At 37.2% G+C, this 7,313-nt stretch overlaps 1 pseudogene; it reads left to right on the top strand.

Annotated features, from left to right (window-relative positions):
• The first annotated feature begins 4,992 nt into the window (after positions 1 to 4,992).
• On the top strand, positions 4,993 to 6,650 carry LOC111172954 (GTP-binding protein Di-Ras3-like; annotated as a pseudogene).
• The last annotated feature ends 663 nt before the right edge of the window (positions 6,651 to 7,313 follow it).

A 7,313-nucleotide genomic window follows, 5' to 3' on the forward strand; every position in this document is an offset into this window, starting at 1 on the left:
GATCAGTCTATTCCATTTTTCTGCCAAATGCATGAGAAATTCTTTTCTGCTATTGTTTAAAATGAGAATCAGGCACATCAGAGATGGGAGAAGTAGAAAGACTCATGATATTTTGCTAATTAGTACAGACAACTATATGGATACAAAAAAAATAAAAACAAAAAACACCTGAAGTAACAGTATTTCTCACTCTGTCCAAAGAACATAATACTTCAAGGGCTTACAGTTAGTAAGAAACCTGACTTGTTGACAGCTGGAAATATCTGTGAATGTCATTCCTGTATTCTTTCTACTGCTTAGATCGTGTTTTTTTTAACACTTAAATGTCAACAAGTTTGATTCTGTGTAAATAGGTTACCTCCACATCAGCCAGTGACAGCAAAACCTCAAGATGTTAGAAGAAAGAGATAAAAGTTGGAAGGTTTTTCATGTTTTTGTCAAAAGCTCATTTATTCATTGTTCATTGCTAATAACTCATAACAAATATCTCATAAATGTTGGAAGGATTAATAAGATGCCTCGTAATTACTTTTACCCCAGTGATAAATGATCTACTAATAACATGGAGCCTCCCATATAATAGCCCTCAGACTCCATGATGTGAATTGGTCTTAGAAATGAGACTGGTGTATAATGAGGTCCTTCTGTTTAAATCTTATTGGAGAAACTAAAGCCATGGACATATCTCAGGTTGAACTCCAACTTTTAACAAACTACATTATAAGGAGATGACACAATACAGTAGCATTACCTGCACAACCATTAGCACTGTCACCAAAAACAGCAATAGCACTATGATGTTTGAAACATTTTAGCTTCACTGCATTTTTAAGAGAAATCTGAATCAGCATTGGAATAATATCTCCAGTATGAATAGAGGAGCTAGAAGCAGAATCAAGGTCTACTGTGAACCACAGCAGTTCTTTGGCCCCTGGAGAAGATTCCTTTCCATGCCATAGCACTAGATATGTAAATAGAAGAAAAAGCATGGATCGTACATAGACATGAGAAAGGAACAGAAAAGTAGAGCCAAGGTACTGATGCAGGTCAAGGCCATTAAGCGTTTTAAGATGTCTTAAAAGAAGAGCTTGCTAACAAAATTCTCTATGCTAAACCTTTCTTTCTTTGTTCATCTTGTCATATTTACTTTTCTCCTCTGTCACCTTTATTTATACATGATCCAATGGCTTGTCAATGGATTTATCACATTAAATTGTTGACTTAAAGGTTTACTAATGTCTTCCAATTCACTTTTTTCTTTTCTTGATGTGTCTGAAAGCAGCATTTTTAGCAAATGATGTAATTTTTCAACATAGAAATGTATTCATGCATAGTTGTTCCTTTGTGGCTGGCTGGAGGAATGAATATCCACAGGCAGATAGAGCCAAATAAGTAAAGTGGTTTACCAAAGTAGAAAGTTGTCAGAAACACAAATAAAAATAAACATTTCCATTATCAATCAGAAGAATAACTATCTGGATATCTACATTTCTTGACAGAGCTTGTCAAGAGAGCTCAGTGGACATTCCAGGTTTGGTTTACTGTGGACTATTTTTTTTTAGCTTTATTGAGGTAAAACTGACAAATAAAATTGCAATTGCAATATCTTCAAAGTGTCTAATGTGTCTATTTGATATATGTATACATTGTGAAAGAAATCCCATAAAAACTTAATATATCCATCGCCTCACATATCTACTTACTGGGTTTTTTTTTTTTTGGTGAGAAAACGTAAATTCTTCTTTCAGGGAATTTCAATTATACAATACAGTGCTATCAATGATAATCACCATGTTATACATTAGATTCTCAGGCCTTATTCATCTTATAACTGAGAGTTTGTATCTTTTACCAACCACTCCACCTTCCCCGCACTGCTCCCAGCCCCTGGCAACCATTATTCTGCTCTTTGTTTCTATGAGTTTGTCCCTTCCTTCCCTCCTTCCTTCCTTCCTTGCTTCCTTCCTTTTTCTTTCATTTTTTCTTTCTGTCTTTCTCACTCTCTCTTTCTTTTAGATTCCCCATATAAGTGATAGAATGAAGTATTTGTCTTTCTGTGTCTGGCTTATTTCAATTAGCATGATATCCTCCAGGTTTACTTCATCCATGTTATCACAAATAACAGGATTGCCTCCTTTTATAAAGCTAAATAATATTCTATTATATATATATATATAATGGCATCTATATTTTCTTTATTCATCTGTCAATAGCTTAGGTTGTTTCAAAACCTTGGATATAGTGAATAATGCTGCAATGAACATAGGAGTAAAGATACCTCTTCAGATAATTATTTTATTTCCTTTGGATATATACCCAGAAGTGGGATTGCTGGATCATATGGTAGTTCTGTTTTTAATTTCTTGAGGAACCTCCATTCTGTTTTCCATAGTGGCTGCACCAATTTACATTCCCACTAACAGGGCACAGGGTTCCCTCTTCTCCATATCCTCGCCAGCATTTGTTATCTCTTGTCATTTTGATAATACACATCCTAACAGGTGTGAGGTGATATCTCACTGTAGTTTTTATTTGCATTTCCCTGATGGTTAGTGATGTTGAGCACCAGCTGCCCATTTGCTTTTTGTTTTGTTTTTGGATCAAACCATTTTATTAAGGGGCTTGGGGGGTGGGGGACAAAGGGCTGGGAGGACAATGGGATCTGATGTCCTCAGCTGGGCCAGGATCTCCTGAGCTTCAAAGTCACCAAAAATCCCGTTGGCCATTTGTATGTCTTCTTTGGAAAACTGCCTAATTTAAGTCCTTTGCCCACTTCTAAACTGAGTTGTTTGTTTTTTGCTACTGAGTTGTATGAATTCCTTGTATAATTTGAAATATTAATCCCTTATCAGATTTGTGGTTTGCAAATATTTTTTCTCTTTGCATAGGTTGCCTTTTCATTTTGTTAATGGTTTCCTTTGCTGTACAGAAGCATTTTGGTTGGTATAGTACCACTTGTTTATTTTTGCTTTTGTTGCCTTTGTTTTTGCTGTCAGATCCAAAAAGTCACTGCCAAGACTAATGTCAAGGAGGTTTTTCCCTATGTTTTTTCTTAGGAGTTTTATGGTTTTTGGTCTCATGTCCAAGTCTTTAATCCATTTTGACTTGATTTTTGTATATGATGTAAGGTCCAGTTTCATTCTTTTACATGTGAATATCCAGTTTTCCCAACACCATTTAATGAAGAGATTATCCTTTTCCCATTTTATATACTTGGTGCCTTTGTTGAAAATTAATTGACCATATATGTGTGAGTTTATTTCTGGGCTCTCTATTCTGTTCCATTGATTTATGTGCCTGTTTTTATTCCAACATCCTACTGTTTTGACTACCAAAGCTTTGTAATATGGTTTGAAATCAGGAAGTGTGATGCCTACAGTTTTGTTCTTCCTTCTCAAGATTGCTTTGGCTATTGGGGGTCTTTTCTGATTCCATGAGAGTTTTACACTCTGGAGTATTTAATTATGATCCAGGAAAGTAGGTTGCTCATGTGAGGAGTCCAACATATACTGCATGACATTTTCAATGCATTTTTCTAACCAAGATTTCCAGATACTTGTGCCTGACCTTGCTAAGAAATAAGAACTCCATATCATGACCACATTCTCACCACTTTCTGATTTTCTCTTTCTTATTAGAGTTGACTGCAGAACTACCTCCTTAAAATACCCTTTACTGGACATATTTTGTAGGGATAAATGTCAGAGTTCTTCCAGTTTTGGTGCTGCCCACCATCCTACAATTCCCCAACTCCGTCAGCACCTCTATCCTGTCTCAACACAGCAAAAATAGGTATAATTAGTATCTACCATCATAGAATCACCAATTAACATGTGTTAAATCTGCTGCTTCCCATCATCTATCTTGGAATATTTCTTGACAGTGAGAAGCATTTAGACCAAAGAAAAGTGAGAAAGAATTACATCCTTGCATATTGATTGAAATATGATTTCCTTAATTGTATAGCAAGATAGAAAATATGTGTAAATAAATATATTTTATAATTTGATTTTACCATTAAAATTATTTTGGTGGCCAGCACAAGACAGATCTTAGATTGCTAATGACCAATGAATGGGATGACCAATGAATGAGATGACCAATGAAACTTGGAGGTGACAGCCCTTTGGACATTTTGTTATGTGAAATAATAAATGTCCTTGTTGATTAGGCCACTTTCAGTTCTCTTTTCTGTTACTTTAAGCTGAAAACATCCTAGAAAATGTAGAGATATTATCTTATACATGCCTTTTTATAGTGATTGAATTAACTGAATAAATGGGGAGGACAGAGGTGGGGAACTAGGAAAGGCATCAGGAATCTCTGTGAAAAGGACTACATAGGGGAATTTTGAGAACTGCTGATTGTAATAATACCCAGCTTCATAATTTGGCCTAGGATTAGTTTTATTATAAATTTCTGATTCTACAGTGAATTAATGGATGTTAATGGATTGCAAACATCTGTTCCTTCAACAAGTGATATTTTATCCTTTTTTTTCTTTAATTACTAAAAGATAGGACTGCTGTCACTGTCACTGTCCTCAAAGTTATATCACAGAGAACTGATAAATAGCTAACATTTTGTTACTCTTAAAAAGTTGGAAATTTAAGGCATTAATTGATTTTTCTCTAGATGTTCCAGGTAACAGGTAAATCTAAAACTAAAATTCATCTGATTTGTAAAGACTCTAGATCCCTGATTCTACCTAATACTAGAATTACTTCATTGGACACATATAACCTCCTTAAAGAAAAATAAAACATATTTTTTTACTTAAGAAACAAGTTATTGTGGCTTCCTAGAAAAGCAATGTAATTTGCAGTTCATAAAATTTTAATATGTTTATATATGTCTGTATATATGCATACATGGATGCATATGTATATATATGAAAACATAAATGTATCCGAAAAAACATATAAATACACCTTAAATTACATTTATTTAAAAATAAACCTTATTAGAGATTTTCTGTATTTATATCTCAGATTACCCTTCTTTAAAATTAAATACACAGATCAGCCTTGGATGGAGAAAAGAGAAAATACTGCAGGATATGTGTGGGCTAGGGGCTGCTGGAGTTTTATCTGGTGCCCTCCTTTCTTTATGAGGTTTCCCTCACTGCTGGCCAAGTGCCAGAGAAGGTGTGCACGCATCTCCCCGCCAATACCCGACAATGGGCAGCTCCTGCTTTGGCCTCAACGAACGGCTGATAAAGCGGCTGCGGCCTCTGCCTACCTTGACCTTCATCCGTACCTGCCTGCCCCAGAGGAGGAGCGTGGTGGTGGTCGGCTCGGCCGGCGTGGGCAAGAGCGTACTGGTGCAGAGGTGCGTGCGCGGCAACTTTCGTGAGGCGTATCTGCCGACCATCGAAGATACCCACTTCCAGGCGCTGGGCTGCAGCCACAAGGTGGGCGCGCTGCACACCACCGACACCACCTGTGGCCGCCGCTACCGGGGCCTGCAACGCCTCGCCATTGCCAGGGTCACGCCTTCATCCTGGTCTACTCCGTCACCAAGAAGCAAACCCTGGAGGAGCTGAAGCCCCTCGATGAGCTGATCCGTCAACTCAAAGGCAACAGCCCGCAAAAGTGCGCCATCATCCTGGTGGGCAACAAGTGCGATGAGAGCCACCGGGAGGTGAGTGAGAAGGAAGGTGCTGCCTACGCGTCAGAGTGGAATTGTGCCTTCTTGGAGACCTCCGCCAAGATGAATATCAATGTGCAGGAGCTGTTCTAGATGCTGATAAACTTCGGGAAGAAGCCCGCCGCTGCCACCGGCGCCCAGCCTCCCTAAAAGAAATCCCAGATCCCCAAGACCACGGAGAAGCTGGTGCTCAAGTGCATCATCATGTGAACCCTGAGCCTTAAGGAGCCCGACCCTCTTCTTCAGTGTGCCGAAAACATGGACAGACCCCATTGTGCTGTGTCACCTGTACATGACTGACTTTTGTGCTGTCGTTTGGGTTGTAACAGTTAGATGTCAATAAATGTCCCTTGTGAGTTAGTAACTTTTCTTTTTCCCAGGCAAGAGGACTCCAATTGTTAAAATATGGACATTGGAGGAGGAGAGGAAAAGGAACAGGATGCATTTTAAAGGATGGGACTTGGACAGACTTTAGAGATTAATGTTTAAAAAAGAGAATGGAAATAGCAAAATGAATTGAAAGATGTCACTGCCCTTCTTGTAATCCTATTATTGTGTATTATTCTTAAATATTTCAAGTCCTATAAATGTCTGATCATATCTTCCCATTGTGTATTTAATTGTTAAGAGACATGTTTTTGCAACAAAAGCTCTGACAGCTGACTGTGAGACAGAGATACTAAACATGATAAGTAAATGAATGTTCTATAGCTGAGCATTGAGGGTGGGAGCAGAGAAAATTGTGAAAGTAGAACTTGCTTACTAAATATATGCCAATTGTTTCCTAAGTCATTTAAAAATGTTTAAGTATTCTACACTGCAGTTTTAAAAAATTATAACAGTTCCGTGACTTAATAAAGCTTTTCCTGCATGCAAAAATAAATAAATACACACAGAACTGATCTTACTTACATGACATATACTACAGATGGCAAACAAAATGGTTTAAGGTTAATAATAACCAGCTCAAACATAGAAAGAGTCCATTTTGGGATTCAAATATCTGACCTGTCCATCTACAAAGTTAACTTTTCCTTTCATTTGACTGACTTTCCCTTTGTATATCATGGGCAGTCAGTCTTTTTTTTTCCTGTTTTTTTTCCCTATAGGAGTGATTTCTTGGACCATTATCCTGGCTCCTCTTTTCCTAACCTCCCCAGAATTGTGTTGCTATCTACCTTAGATCTTATAACAACAACAACAAAACTGAAGCTAAAGAGTTCTTTAGGCAAATGAGACTATTCAAAAGCATCTATAATATGAATGGCATGTCCATCCCCCGCCTCATTTGTTAATATGTGTTGGGCTCAAATGTTCAAATTTGCCAGGTCAGTGTTCCAAATGCTGATTGGAAATATCTAATGTGCATTGTATGCAATAAAGTCACACTTCAATTTCAGCACAGGTTTTACATTTTTGTTCCTGCTCATAATCTAAATAAACTTAGCGTTTCTCAGCTTAAATTTATTTCAGGCATGCTTTCTCCAAAGGATTTAAAATTTTAAATGCCTCCATGGCAGAATGGAAATGTTTATCCATTTGAGATGCTTAGAAATATAAGGAGTAATCATCTTTCTTTTCTCTGCAATACAGTTTTTGAATAACACAGATCATTTTGAAGTATATTTAACAAGTAGCTTGTTTCAGCTTCGATATTAGCTTGA

The sequence above is a fragment of the Delphinapterus leucas genome, chromosome 8 (genome assembly GCF_059928025.1).
Source record: "Delphinapterus leucas isolate spDelLeu-1000000601 "Yukka" chromosome 8, BTC_Dleu_Yukka2, whole genome shotgun sequence".
Classification (NCBI taxonomy): domain Eukaryota; kingdom Metazoa; phylum Chordata; class Mammalia; order Artiodactyla; family Monodontidae; genus Delphinapterus; species Delphinapterus leucas.